At 33.5% G+C, this 16,325-nt stretch overlaps 1 protein-coding gene across 1 annotated transcript in view; it reads right to left on the bottom strand.

Moving 5' to 3' along the window:
• The window catches only part of LOC106469162 (acetylcholinesterase-like), a 112,980-nt gene extending 97,858 nt beyond the window's left edge, over positions 1-15,122 (bottom strand). The window contains exon 1 of the mRNA XM_022397587.1: positions 14,736-15,122. The gene's annotated coding sequence lies outside the window, so the exon portion shown is untranslated. The remainder of the gene's footprint in view (positions 1-14,735) is intronic.
• Positions 15,123-16,325: the final 1,203 nt, after the last annotated feature.

Genomic DNA, 16,325 nt, shown 5'->3' with positions numbered 1-16,325 from the left:
CAATGAAAATTCGTTTTTTTGGGGGGGAGACAAAAGATAGCTTTTGAAATGCTACTTTTACAAGCTTTTTATTTTTGATCCGAATTGGACAAATTAAAAGAAAATGGAAAACAAGCGTCTGCAGTTTACTTGATTTTTAGCACAAATTTTAAGCTTGTTAATTTCTAACGCTTCGCCAGCTTTCGGCTTTTAAGCCATAATATTGGAATTAGTTTGTTAATAATAATTATTTGCAAATTATACTGTCGATGCGTTTTGCCTTTTTTTCAATTACTATAAGCCTTCTGAGAGTCATATTTATGATTTGACCTTCAGTGATGAGGAATTTTATTTAAATAATTAATTCAAACAAAATATTAAGTTGCTCAGTTTACAACCACTAAGCCACATTTGATCACTTGACAAACAAAAATATGCTTCATTAATTACTCGGGCCGGTGGTAAAATGAACGCTGCAACCTCGTATGATATTAACTCTAATGTTAATAATTAATTAAAAATAGATAAAAAGCGTATTTTAGGAGTATTAATAGTCATTTATGTTTCAGTTTTTTTTTTTTAACTGGAACAAAAATTATTGCAGCAGTCATAAAACTGACTACTTACGGAAACTTGAGAATGTCAGAGATGATGATAATATATATTTGCACAAATATCATTGAAGATATCTTACCTGCATTTTTCATTGAAGCCTGAAAACAAAGCTGAACTTTTATCAGGATATGTTATACTAGTGGCCAGGTGGATAAGGCGCTCGACTCGCAATCTGAGGGTCGCGGGTTCGAATCACCGTCCCACCAAACAGGCTCGCCCTTTCAGCCGTGGGGGCGTTATAATGTGACGGTCAATCCCACTATTCGTTGGTAAAAGAGTAGCCCAAGAGTTGGCGGTGGGTGGTGATGACTAGCTGCCTTCCCTCTAGTCTTACACTGCTAAATTAGGGACGGCTAGCGCAGATAGCCCTCGTGTAGCTTTGCGCGAAATTAAAAAAAAATGTTATACTAGACAAGTTGTAATTAATCATTGACCTTGCACAAATATTTAGCGTTTATGATACGAACATTAACTTCACAATGACATTTATTCGATCGTAAAGATATTAGTACGTGTGAAAGTTTTTTTTTAAACTTAGGCTGGAAAGTAATTTACGTTGTTTTCTTTTTAATAATTAATGTTTGTTTAGATTTTTTTTAATTCTTCTATGTGTGAAAATTGTTTTCACAAACAATGTGCGAAAACTTTATGAATAACCTATAATAATAATAAAAAGTAAAATCAAATAAATTGTGCATTACTTGCTTTCTAATAACCATGCAAAGTAGCTGCTTTGGAAATAATTTATTTCACCTATAAAACAAAAGGTTTCATAATCATTGAAACATGGTGTATATAAATTAAAAAATATATATACTTTTGTAATAATGTACTTATTATTCAAAAAGAATTACACTTGTGTATGTATTTTTTTATTATTAACCGAAAAAACTATTTGATAAATTGTCATGCGAAACATTGTGTTGCATACTATTTTTACTGTGCTGGATTTGTAGAACAAAGTTTTCGTAAGTTTTCAAAAGTAAATCGATCAAAAAGGTGGTGTAATAAATGTCGCTATGATGAAAAACAGGAATTAGTTGGAGTGATACAGACTTAAGTAAGACTATTTTAAGTTCATTAGTGTTACAGATAAAGGAGATTAAAAATGATATCGCATTGATTTCAACACTATCTTAAAGTGGAACTTTTAATTCTCAGAAATATGATTAAATGTTAAATCAAGTAAAAATTGTTTTTAAGCAACAGATTGATTACAAAAAAATAAGTTGAAAATATTGAATAGTGAAAACGTTTTGTTAAGAGCGAGGATCTCAAACTTGACATATAGGCTTAACGAAGTAGAAAAACAAAGTTACAATCAACATCTAATAAGCATGCGAGTTCCCGAAATGATTCAAGGGCTTGGTATGGCCAGGTTGTTAGGATGCTCGACTCGCAATCTGCGGGTCGTGGGTTCGAATCCTCGTACCACCAAACATACTCGTCCTTTCAGCCGTGGGGGCGTTATAATGTGACGGTCGCTCCCGCTATTCGTTGATAAAATAGTAGTCCAAGAGTTGGCGGTGGGTGGTGATGACTAGCTGCCTTCCCCTAATCTTTCACTGCTAAATTAGGGACGGCTAGCGCAGACAGCCTTGGTGTAGCTTTGCGCGAAATTCAAAACAAACAAGAAGGAAGCTGCCGCTTTAGAAATCACAGTGAAAGTTAATGACATGGAAATCTGGTGTAGAACAAGTAAAAAAGGCATAACAGGGACATTTTCAAGATCTATAATAATATGACTTAATAACAAGCTTCTTCGTGAAAAATTGTTCTGAGGTATGAAAGAAAGAGAAGGAAGTAATATATATATATATATATATATATATATATACGTAAAGATTTTAAAGATATAGTTCACAAGGCGAATAATATTAAAACAAGAAAAATATAAATTCTATATGGATTAAGTGGTAGAAAATAGATACAAGTGAATTTGACATAGCAGTGTTTTTAGAATTATCTGAAGCATCTGATTGTGTAAGTTATTGTTTAAAAACAGGTAAGCATCATGAGATTAAGAGGCAAAACGTATAATTGGTTGAAAAGTTATTTAATAAACAGAATCTCAGTAGTTAATATCGGTATATATATGGGTATAATAAACAAGGTAAAAAGATTAGTTAATAGGTAATGTTTGATAACTGTATATTAGTGTTTTATTTATCCACATTTAATACATGCAAATATATGTGCAAATGCTTGTTGGAGAGGTTAATCGGAATATAATATATCCTTTGTTACTTAATCAAAAAAGATTTATGATAATTACAGTGTATCTGCTTTAGACCATTGCCAATAAAGCTGTTGTCTAGCTGTTGGAACTCAAAGCCGTAGTTGAAATTTATTACTTATTTAAAACAAAGTATGATCCTATGTTATGGTAACTAGTGTGAAGAAACATCGCAATTATAATGATATCAATGTAAACACGTTACTCTTAACTGATCTAGTATGGGCTACTTAGTCAAATCAAAAAGTGTATGATAAGCATTTAAACTACATTTTATTAAAGACAACTGTCAAAGCAATGGAACTGCTTACTTCAATACATCAGGTTGGTTTAGTTATAAGACCCAAAATTCTGGTTTGAACGCCATTTATATCAGACACATTAATGAGAACAAATTGTGTGAGATATCTATAAACTGATTACCCTATAAAGGATACGTTTCACCAGCTTTAGCGATATCCGTAATACTAAACATTTCTGTTTGTATAACGTGAATAATGTTTAATTCTTATGTGCAAGTGTTTGGTGCTACACAAATATTCTACTTTCCTGTGTCACTCAATTCAAAACCTCGTGAATATCCAGCTTTAAAGAGAAGTTTACTTCGTACTGATGGTTTAATTTATTCACACTGACCATTATATACCTAATCCAAGAGTCAAATTTGAATAAAAGCTATTAAATCATTTCCTGAAGCTGTAGTTTATAGCAAATGTTACGTACGGTATTGGTCGCCTTGATAGTTTTACATTCTCAAAGTTGTTTTGTAGCTTCATTTAATATAACCCAACTTTTTTATTGTATCTAAGTTTTCACATTTAAGTTCTTAAAACTATTGTACGTAAAACGAAAATCTGCTCAATACACTGTACTGTATTCACAACGGGGGCCACACATCGCTTGGGTATATATAATAAGGAATAAATTAATTAAAATACCTTGTAGTTTTATATTTTTGCTTTAATTTGAAAACTAACTTTCCACTCATTGTTTAGAATTTTGTGAGCAACAACTCATCTTTCATCACCTTTTTTTAATTATTCCTTATGAATAATAATTGTGAAAGTTGCGTTAACAGTTATTAGTTTACGATGGCGTTAAGTAGAAAGAGAAGGGCAGTTTTACTTACTACTGTTTACAAAAACTAACACTAATACTTCAAGAACTGTACAAAAAATCTTGGTTTAAAAAAGATGAAAGTCTTCTTAAGTCGTTTTCACAAAATATAACCTTTCATTATATGTTATCTTTCAATCAAGAGAAATGTATTTAAAGATAACCACTACAAAGACATTTGAATCGTGTAATATTTTGACTTTTCTCTATAATTAGAAATTTCTCGAAGACTTATGAACCCAGAGATATTCGGATTACGTATTTTTCTTTCAGATGTTTGCGCAAAGCTGTTCAAGGTTTACTTGCGTTAGCCGTCCATAATTTTGAACTAATAGACTAGATGGAAGATAGTTAGCACTCATCGCCAATTCTTTTTGTTTACTGTTATCTAAACGAATAGTGGTTTTTGACAGTCACTCTTACAACGCTCTTACGGCCCGAAGTACGGAGTGTAATTATTATTATTATTTTTGTGGTAACAAGATGCAAACATAGGACTCGCAGCTCCACAGTCTGGCAGAATCCCTCTCTTTAGTCTATCAGTTCAAAATTACAAATAGTCGGTGCATATAGCCCTTGAGTAGCTTTAGGCAAATAACCGAAAACAAACAATGTTAAAAGAACGTTGTTTGTTTACAAGTACATTTGAAATGCAAAAAACTAAAATACAATACTTTGCAATAAAGATGCTTGAGATTGAAGAAATATTCCACTTTCAAACAGCCAATTTTCGTCTCAATTATTGTTCACATAAACTTCCGCTCGATGTGACTTCTTGCATGTGGTGAATGAACCTTCCAGGGAATGTTGTTGTTCTCGTCTTCTTAGTGCAAAGCTACACAATGAAATATCTGCACTGTGTACACCATGGGGAATCGAACCCTGGACTTTAGCATTGTAAGTTCGTAAACTTACTGCTAACCAGAAGATTCCAAGGAAGGTTCTACCTATACACTTTACCTACTCTGGAATTCGCACTTCTGCCCATGTGTTTACCGTGGTCGAACGTGAAGTGGGGGGGGGGATCCTGCTGACTGAGTTATGCCTGGCTCCATTACAACATACCACTTTGACCTTGAATTCGTGTAGACGAGAGATCATGGGGTAGTTCCCCCAGGATCACTCGAATGTGGGTAGGGTCAACCAGGTGCCAGTACGAAACACCATCACCGAGTGTTGTAAACACTACGTGTGTCACTGGTATATGAATACATTGCCAATGAACCCTTGGTTTTGCTGTATTGTCCTCTTCATATTGGGTTTTGACAGTGTGTCATATCTATTTGTGAAGAATACATGGGACAGTGAGCATCGAATTTTCTCTTTTTTTCATAGTTACTTTAAAATCTACTCTATTCAATAAATGCATGAAACGACCGCGTGTAGATGATTGTGCTTCATCTGCCACCCAATCTGTGCTTCACTTTCTCATTCTATACTCGTTATCTGACAAGTGTTTATATTAAGTTTCATCATTATTTTTATCAACGAGGCTCTCCTGGATCAGTTTGAAAAGTTCAGTCGGGGATATTCTTGTTGAAATACCTATCGAGATACTTTTATCATCTGAGGTCTTGGAAGGACTCCTATTGAGGTTCCTTCCATAACACATTGAACTCCTCCAGGGGAGTAATTGTTGTGGCCAATCTTCTCAACATACCAGAAAAGAAAATTCTCATATAGGTGAGAGAGCAGTTGGTTGTGGCTGTCTAGCACATTTCTGTTGATAAAAATGTGAAATATGTGCCAACCAGTCTTCTAGCCTTTATCCGTTATCCTCCCTGCCAATGTCAAGATGGGGGTACGTGAACTATTCTGTGTGGCCATATATCCCAAATACCAGTAATTTGGTTATTCAATAAATTATTGTAATGGTTTTCCTGCTTGTGCACAATGTGGTGGCAAGGACAACGATAGTACTATATGTACATTTGAACCTTGTCGTGTCAACTGTCAAGGCTCACATCTGTTTTATTCCAGATCTTTCCCAAAGTGGAAAAAGGAGAAAAAATGCAATGTCTTAAGAAACTTAATAACATCACTTTTGGTAAAGCATGTCAATTGGTCTCGCCAGTTATGAAGCAGAGGTATACTTCTGCTGTAAGCTCCACTGCGTTGGTTGGGGTACATACAGTTACATCTATACCTCGATCTTTTAATTCTATGTTAGTAATCTCTCTTCTTATATGGAGTTTCCAATGGAAAAATCAAATTCAATTCCAGTTTATTTTGCCTGTTTGCCAAATCTCAAACTGGTTGAATTCATCCCACCTGGCCCCAAATTTTGAAGTGTTGTATGGTCTAGCCCTCACTCTTGGGAGTCACGACCATCAAGTGATGTTATGTTGTCCAATTCATCATGGGCAGAGTCCATGGCGATCATATGACCTCTTGAAGATAATTATAAAAGTGGAAGCTAAAAGCATAGTCTCTCTAAAGGCTACCCAGAACTATTTGTGAAATTGGCCATTTTTCTTCAGTGAAACTCTTTACGTTTTCTCATAATCATAATATCAAGACTCTGATCAACTTTCCTCTCATCCTCTTTGTATCCCCTTAGAAGAGATATTTTTGAAAATTTTCAATCTAATAATCATTCGGTAGTTTTCTTCAGTGCATAAGGACAAGTTATGTAATGTTAGTGTTCACGCCGAAGTAGCATTGTTGGTCACCCAGGATTTTCATTTATGTCTGTCCAATTTCCTATGCTACTCGAGACTATTGCCATCTATTTTACCATTGGCAAAACCATCGCAATACAATCTCTCTACTTGTAACCCAGATACAAAGTTAATCAATCAGACCTTGATGACCTTCTGCTGTTGCCGTTTCCCTTTATCATCTTGGAAGACATAAGTGAACACAATCCACTCTGGAGTGATGGAGATATTGATGGGACGGGTTGGTCTATAAAGCTTTTTGTTCTCAGTTCACAACCTTTCTCTCTTCAATAATGGGGTGTGTTTACAATGTCCTTGCCCTAAATCAAACATTTACTGCTATAGATCTTTCAATTTGTTCACGTTATATTAGTGATAATTTTCCCACCATTCTGGCAGAGAATGGTCGAGGTATATGCCAAGAAATGTATATAGTTAAACACATAGGCCACAGAGATACACAAATTAAAGAATAGGTTACAAAGTCGCTAAGTTTTATATAGTTTTTATTTCAAGAAGATGATATTTCCAGCTAGTGTTCTTTGTCAGATCATAAAACTCAGAACAAAATCGTATAAATGTTCTCTGCAAAGTTACATCCCTTACATAAATATCATACAACTCATAAATACGAAAGAAATAAAGGGAAAAAAGAAAATGCGGCATAAATTTAAAATTGAAACAAATTAATGTAAAACTAGGATTCTGTAAGACCAAAATTTCATTTAAACCAGATTGTTGTAGGGTTTTCAGATTATAGATTAACTTCCTTTTTAGTCGTTTTCTTTTGTGAGTAGCTGTTTGAGCACGTATACGTTTCAGAATCAAAGTTATCAAGAATATATATCAAAATCATACACTTAAATGGAAAGGAACACTATATTTTCACCATGAATATAAAATCATTGTACACACCCATCCCACACAATGAAAGTTAAATGCCCTCCTTCACCATTTTCTGAGAGCTTTATTCTGTCATTGTCAACTAACGTCTATTAATCAATACAAGGAGGCAGTAAATAATTATATTAACAAGGCAGCTGTCCTTATCATCCCCAAAACCTAGACATATATCACATGGTATCTTCATCCGTTGTAGATTCCTGACTGCCAAAGAGCATGAAGGGCTCAGAAAAAGAGCTTTGAAGATATTCAGCTCTTACCAACCACATAGCTGTTCAGAAAGCTTGTGTCCATGCCCAACAAGTAAAATATCAAATACAAAACATCCTAGGGTACAAATTACATCCAGCATTTTTTATACCTCCAGTTCCATGGTAGAAGATTAATAGAGAGTATGCCTTTCATCTTTCAACTCAGTAACCAAGAAGTTGCTGATTTACATAATTTCTGAAAATCTCCACATCAGGCTATTTTCATCCTTCTTTCTAAGTTTAAGAAAGATCCCAAGATACCTTCTAATTACAGACGTATTGTTTTGATGAGGTGGTTCTGAAAATTTTTGGAGATGATGTTTATTTAGTTCCTTGAATGAAACAACTTCCTTTCCAACATTGAATGTGATTTCCACGGATATTAATCCACTGTGACCACCTGATTTGACTCAATACATCTCTCAAGGAACCCTTTCTCAAAAGGAAGCATCTTGTTTCTGTACTTTTTTATCATTAGAAGAGAGGTTTGTTATATTACAAGACCTTCATTTGCATTGGTTGCATAGCCACTTACCCATTTTTATATGTAATCTTTAGCAGACAGATTATTCTGTATCCAAATAAGTTCTGCACTATCCTGTTCCTTCCAGCAGGAGCTCAGTGTACCCTAGTGTTGTATCTTGAATGTCAAAGTTAAATTTTAGTATTAATATCAAAGCTATCACTCAATAGTATCCTCATCCAGTTACAAATAGCCTTTATGTAATTGACTTGGTAATCAAATATGAGGTATATTGAGTGGCAGCTCTAATCTGTCCTCAATAAATTGTATAACTGAAACATTGCAAACAACTTAACATTTTCTTTATCTAAAGCCATTTGCATGTATTTCTGCTGCTAGTAGGATTATACCTATCTCGAACTCCATAGTGGAAGTGCACAAATTCCAGTGGTGGATGAGATAAAGTTCTTAAGACAATACGCTTACTTTTATTCCACACATACAGTACCTGAAAATAAAGTATAAAAAGGTACTAAACATCCCTCACTTCCTCTTTGCCACCTCTATGCTCAAAATATATTATGTCCTCATTTGATCTAACTTGGACTATGGATCTTTGTTCTACATTTTAGCTAGGGTTCCTTTACATCATTAGCGGCTTTCCACACTTCTCTGGTCCAAAGTTTGTACACAAAGCCCTATGAACCAGCACTTGATCATGATCATTTGCAACTATATTTATAGTATGCTAATAAGCTTTGATAAATGCTTCAGAATCCCAACTGGCAGTATTGTTTTTTGCCTTAATGAACTATGTTTTTTACAAATATATGATCTGATATTCCTACTTTTGGTCTTCATACCAAGACAGAGTTAACTGAGGCGAATCCGACACTAGATTATATTGCTGAATATAATGATCAGCCTATCCCACCATGGCTTGTTGATATTCGCATTCGTGATATTTCTTTGAGTCATCTGAAGAAGTCCGATACTCCCGAATTGAAATACATTTTGAGCCATCCTTCCATTACCATTTTTACAGATGATTCAGACTTAGGTGATTTTTTTGGTTCTTTCATGCTTTGTTACACCTTTTTATATGTGTTTATCGCTGAATTCTATGTTATTTCACTTACTCTAGCTCATATAAAAACTAATTGGTGCACTAAATATGGCACCTACACCGACTCAGTTACCTCATTGAATTCCTTGGAATCCCTTTATGTTAGCCATCACCCATTTCTTTTAGATCTTCAGAAAAATCTGTCTCATTTCTCACTGTCATATTCCAGTTTTTCTGGATTTCTGGTCATGTTGATCTTCAAGGGAATGAGTTTGCTGACACCGTAGGCAAATTGGTTTCCATTGGCGATATCTCAGCCTTACCTATCCTTTATTCCTCCCCCAATGGCACAGCGGTATGTCTGCGGATTTATAACGCTAGAAACCGGGTTTCGATACCCGTGGTGGGCAGAGCACAGATAGCCCATTGTGTAGCTTTGTGCTTAAGTACAAACGACAACAACATCCTTTATTTTGATTTCAAGACAATCAACAAGGCAAAGCTTTAATCAGTTGGCAGGCAATTTCGGGCAGGCAACAACATAAAAAAATTGATCTGATAAAACTTAATACCGCAAACTGATGTATAGTTTGTATAGTATTTGGATGGAGTAAGTTGTCTCACTAGGTGTTAAACTGGCCACAGTCTTATTGCATATCGTTTTTTGTTATTACAGAAGAAAGACCCGCAAATATGTGAACAGTGTTATACACACGTCAAATATTTTCACCTTTTACTTTCGTACCGTTTCTACGGCACCATTTTAGACAATATTAGCACATGGTGTACTTTCAATATTGGACTTTGTTATTCGTAGCAATGACATTGACCAGACTGACCAACCATGTTTTTAGTTTTTTATGAGCCATTGGCGTTTTAAATTATTTTTACCTTTTCCACATTTACAAAAAATAGTCTTCTATGTTTTATTTTTATTTTTCATAATCAACTTTCTAATTAGTTGTTTACATATATATATATATATATATATCGAAACCCGCTGGATCGAAACACACCGCCGAACATGCTCTCCCTTTCACCTATGGAGAAGGTTATGATATGACAGTCTATCCCACAATTTGATTAGAATATCCCAAAAGGTGACGTTGGGTAGTATGCTCACTAGGTGCCTTTCCTGTAGTCATTCAATTCAAAATTAGGGACGGCAAGCACAGATAGCCTCTAGTAGCTTTGTGCAAATAAAAAAAAAAAGTTATTGATATTATTTTGCCACCTTAAAACATACATGCAGCTTTTAACAGACTGTTTTACACTATAAAGATTATGTGTTTTCGGTTCTTATGGTAGTCAAGTATTAATATTTGATTATCTAGTTACGCCGTTACAGACTTATATGCACTAAGAAGTGGTTTTGTTTTCTGAATTCTCTATCAAAGCAATCAAAACTTCACTTATGAATTCAGCTTATGAATTCGAGATTGAGTGTGTGGAGTTTAATATATTATTTCGTTGATCTGTTTTTATGGAATCTTAAATGTGAAGAAAAAACCGATTATTTTTGGAAGTGAAATCTATGAATAAAACCTAAGTAATAGCAACTATCAGCATTCTAATTTTAGTAGTTATCGCCACCTTATTGTTAGTGGTTATCAATACTTTATTGTAAGCAACAGAGTTGTATTAGGGAGTCAAAATTATGAACAAAAGCTGATAGTTATCAATCTAACTATTATTAGCACTCAAGGTTATAAACATAAATGGATTACACTTAACCCTCATTAAGTTAATGCCATAACTTAAAACTATAAACAAATGATGATTTTCATTAATTGATTATTATTTATTAGCTTATTAACCATGAAAGAAAGCTATTCAGCATTCATAAAATTGAACTACAATGTAAAGTTGAAATAATGAATAGAATTAATAAAGCTTTTTACTAGTCAGTTATTACTTTTTAAGAGTCAAAACTATAAAAAATAGTATTATCTCTAAAGATATTTCAAGTGAAAACAACGAAAAAAAAATTATTATCATTCATTGAACTATTTTTAGGATTAAAATTAAGAATAAAAATTGACTGTCATTCATGGAGTTATTATCAGTTGCTCAAACTGTGAACAAAACCTGATTATGTTTTTAATGGACTACTAGGAGGAAAACTTGTGATTTGCGTACGAAACATTTTTTGTGGCATTTTATATTTGAATGCATAAAGTTTATAAAATGTAAAGGCAGTGTTGCGTATTTAATCTAATTAAAACAGTTAAGTGACTTTTTTAGATTATTCGTGTATGAGTTTAGGCACGACTCTGATGGTCATGCGGGGCGTCTCAATGACTGCAAGGTTAAACCTAAGTGCGTTAAATCTGATGGTCATGTGGGGCGCCTCAATGACTGCAAGGTTAAACCTAAGTGGGTTAAATCTATTCCACAACATGTGATACCCACCAAGTACCTCTAGTACAAAAGACACTTTGAAGCAAATGTTGTAATAAAGTAGGATAAAACGATCAACTGATCTAGGAAGAAACACCAGATCTGGCGACTCTTTCAAAACGTGTGTATCAGGAACAAGTAATTAAACTCAACATGGTGATGTTATCGGTACTGTAAGTGTCTACAAACAAAAGAGGCAATTCACATATAAAACTTTAACACATAAACACTACACTGTTGTCTGAAATGGGGCTCTGAGGGATGACAGTTTCATTTCCCAAATACCTTCCTCTTGCAATGCAAAGTTTGGAATCAGTCCAACTTCTTAAAAGTATATTTTAACGAAGAATAAAAAAAACCGTAAACAAAACTTTATTCTCTTATTTTGCCAGACTCCTAAAACGGAATCAAAACCATAAATTTTAGATAACCGACCTTAATTAAGCGACTTTTGGTATTGACAATAAAACAATGACAACTGTTAGTCAGTGAGCTGATAATACGATGAAACAATGTGATTGTCAATTAGTAAGTTAATAATACAAGTCAAACATGAAATTATTGAATGCCAAGTATGATGTTTTGTACGAGGGTATAAAATGAACAGAGCTTTAGAAGTAAAAAATAGTTTACTGATAAAATAATTCGCACCGATGGAACTTTTATCAGGAATAAACATTACAAATAAAGCTCAGGATCACTAATAGAAGTATGAGTCAGAAGTTTGAACAATAGTTAATTGTTACCCATTGAACTACTTACAGAAATGAGTTATGAAGAAAGGTTGTTATTGCTGATTCAGCTATCATTATGAGTCAGAAGTTTGAACAATAGTTAATTGTTACCCATTGAACTACTTACAGAAATGAGTTATGAAGAAAGGTTGATTATTGCTAATTCAGCTATCATTATGAGTCAGAAGTCTGAACAATTGTTAATTGTTACCCATTGAACTACTTACAGAAATGAGTTATGAAGAAAGACTGATTATTGCTGATTCAAATATCATTATGAGTCAGAAGTCTGAACAATTGTGAATTGTTACCCATTGAACTACTTACAGAAATGAGTTATGAAGAAAGGTTGATTATTGCTGATTCAGCTATCATTATGAGTCAGAAGTCTGGACAATTGTTAATTGTTACCCATTGAACTACTTACAGCTATGATACAGCTATCCTCAATGCAAGCAGCTACACTTCAAATTCAATAAGATTACAAACATTATAGTTAATACAAAGATAAAAAGATCCTATTTCTTTTGCTTTACCATTACTAGGTTATACATTATAGGTTATACTACATTATAATAACATATGTAACTTGATGTAAGTTCACGAATGCACACTTTTTCTGCAAGTAACTACGAGTCACATCTCTTGTATTTATTCTAGGTTCATGCAGGTGTTATAGATTTTATGGCACCATTGAAAGTTGCCATCGGTCCAACTAATCTCAAGGCTCTGTTGGCCGTTCGGTTTTCTTAGAACCAGTAATTATGACGACACATGTAACTAAAGTAGTGAGTGGTGATTATTTACAAAATAAAATAAAATATATAAAACCACAGCACATATCATTTTCACTACAACTTGTCAATGATTATAAATAAAGGCTAAACTATAACGTTATACAGACATTTAAAAGGACAGTTATTTGGCTACCCAACCTCTTAATAAGTTGGTTGTAACAAGTGATCAAATAATAGCGATATCAGTATTTGATCTTGTTTGAAAGCCGCAACGTTTTTCTTTAACTTGGTATTAAAGTAGTATACGTTGTAACGTATATTTTGAAACTAAATAAGATATTGCTTTAGTGCTATCGTTTCTTAAAGAATAATCAGGAAATGAGGCCATTTACGAACATCTTATATTTCTTTTTGTCGGCTACCTTCTAATGAACTGATTGCGTGCATAAAGAAGCCAGTTTAATAACCAGTTCAAATAGCGCGAAGTTTGTAGTTTGATGTTACTTAATTATGTATATATATATATATACATTTTATATTTATTTCTGAATGTTCAATGTTATACTAAAAAACTCTGAAGGGAATTGTTTGTAGTGATGTAGGTTTTACTCACACAAGCTATTCAGCAAGTTTTACTGAAACATCTAATAGAGAAAGATTTACTAAAACACATAATACAACAAGCTTTACTGAGACGTACAACAAATTTTACTGAAACATTTAATATAGAATATTTAGTGCAGCACATACTTAACAAATTTCACTTACGCGTATAAACAAGCTTTATCGAAACATTTACACAGTAAGCTTTATTTAAGTACACATTTAACTATCTTCACTGACTTACATATTTCGTAACCTTTTGCTGGCATATATATATATCTCATGACCTTCAATGGCACCCAATACAACAAGCTTCACTAACATGCAATATACAGCAGGTTTTTAACCTTTACAAAATACAACAAACACTACATACTTCTCCATACAGGAAGCTTCACTCACCCATCTATATGGTGAATTTTACTTAAATATAAATTCAGCATGCCCCATCTACACACCTGTTCAGGAATTCAGGAATGTTCCCTGATATACTGAGTAATACACTAATGCTTAACAAGATCTATGTCACATATATTAAAGAAGTTTCATTGACATGTCACCTCGCAAGGTTTAGTAAAACACATCTTTAACAAACCTTATAGATGCACATATCAGAAAAAACTTTTAATAAATCGAGTGAGTTTAAAACGCCTAGTTGCCAAGAATCAAATTACGAAATATACTTGAGTCAAACACATGTCCAATATTTTTCAAAATAATTATTATGACAGAAAACATTTTTATATTGAAACTGATATAATTAACTGACGGAATCTTTATTCTTTATGTTGTATTTGAGATTCATGGTTTACATATGTAGTTATATAAAAAATATAAAGAGAGAAATAAAGAAATCAATCTTTTTATCCTAGCGAAGTGCTAATGGACTACAAAAAAATAAAACGGTACATCCTGCTTTAAACAACTGAAGCAATACACAACGAACAACAACAATAAAGATAATTTGCTTACCTCAAATCATTTTCTTTATCTTCTACATTTTCAGAACAAGGACTATGCTCGAAAGGTGTGAGAGATAAATATAAACTAAATATCAGTTGGCTCATCTCTTAGATAACTAACTTAAAATGGAGCCGAAATTTTTTTAGTTAGTTTTATAACCTTAGTTTGCGTGTATGTTTTTCCCTCTCTCTCTCTCTATTTGTCGAACGGTTTGAACTCAATTTATAGCTTCATATACCGTGTTATAAACCTTTGAGATAAAAGTCTTGTAGTATTACAAATGTTGTCCTTGTAAAGTCAAAATGAAAAAAATAATTTATTTTAAAGCCGGGTTACTAATCTTGCGTTTGAATATCAGGCTCTGGAAAATTTGCACAGAGAACTCGAAGTCTGCACGAGCATAGACGACTGTGTTTCTCACTTATGGCATGAGCCTTATCAAAACCCTGAACTCTTCGAATCCCAAATATTCCAGCCAATCACGTTCTACTTTTCCAGACATTCGTGCGGGTATCGCCATAGCAACAAACAGTGCTAGGATTTTAAACCACTCGCGAAATAGTGTTGTGTTTATACAAGGCTCCTGTATGCGAAAAGCAGTGTACATTAAGTACATATTTTTTATGACATACTTACAAACCAGTTGACCTTGACGTGGTATGTATTTAGCCTAATTCAATACTTAGTCGAAAAAAATGTCAAAAGAAAAATATTGGCGTTTTACTAAACCAACTAGTGCTTCTTAGTTAGACGATTATTACCGGTTGTTGTAAAGTAGAATTTATATAATCTAATTTATCGTTCCAACTCCAATGGAAATCTTAATAACGGGATACTAATCTAAAGTGAAACTGATAATCGTAATGTATTCCAATAGTCGCAACGTCTGAGATATTATAATGCACCCAGCCACGTTTCAAATACGTTGTTTCACCTTACAATAAATTATCCCTTATCGTAATGACATACTTAGAACTTAGAAGCATAGCTGTATATATATATATATATACAGTAACACTGATTGGAGTTGAGCAAAGTGAGAAAGCGATGGCTATTGTTAAATCTATAAGGAATTAGGGTATTATAGCACTCTAAGTCATTAGAAAATTATTAGAATGAGCGTCTGCTTTTTTTGTTCAGCTGGTGTTGAGATTACGGGATCTCCAATGATTATGAGAGGTAGTAGTCCGATATATGGGCGGAAACAGGTGTGTAAGATCAGCAAAAAAGAGACTTTTCGGAGTGTGTTTGAGAAAGGAATATAAAAGACAGGAGGTTAACAAAGAAAAGATTGGGAGATGTGAAAGAGAATGAATAAACTGAAAGAAGCGAAGTAACAAAGTAATATATTGCCAATAAGAAACAAAATGTATTTCTAAATCTTTATGCTACTGATTATAGTAATAAACAAACATGTGTTATGCTTACATTGGTATGAGTCAATTTCTGCTAGGAATAAGTACAACATAAATAAAGTAGATGGACATGAGAAATGGGAATATAGTACGATCGTAACAAAGTGGTGTCAAAACGATATACATTACACAGTCGTGTAATTAAAGGAACTAGTCCGTTAGTATAACTGAAATACATTTCTAT

This window comes from Limulus polyphemus, unplaced genomic scaffold (assembly GCF_000517525.1).
Source record: "Limulus polyphemus unplaced genomic scaffold, Limulus_polyphemus-2.1.2 Scaffold3331, whole genome shotgun sequence".
Classification (NCBI taxonomy): Eukaryota; Metazoa; Arthropoda; class Merostomata; order Xiphosura; family Limulidae; genus Limulus; species Limulus polyphemus.
The sequence above is the reverse complement of the archived record's forward strand: the minus strand, read 5'-3'. Positions and strand labels throughout refer to the sequence as shown.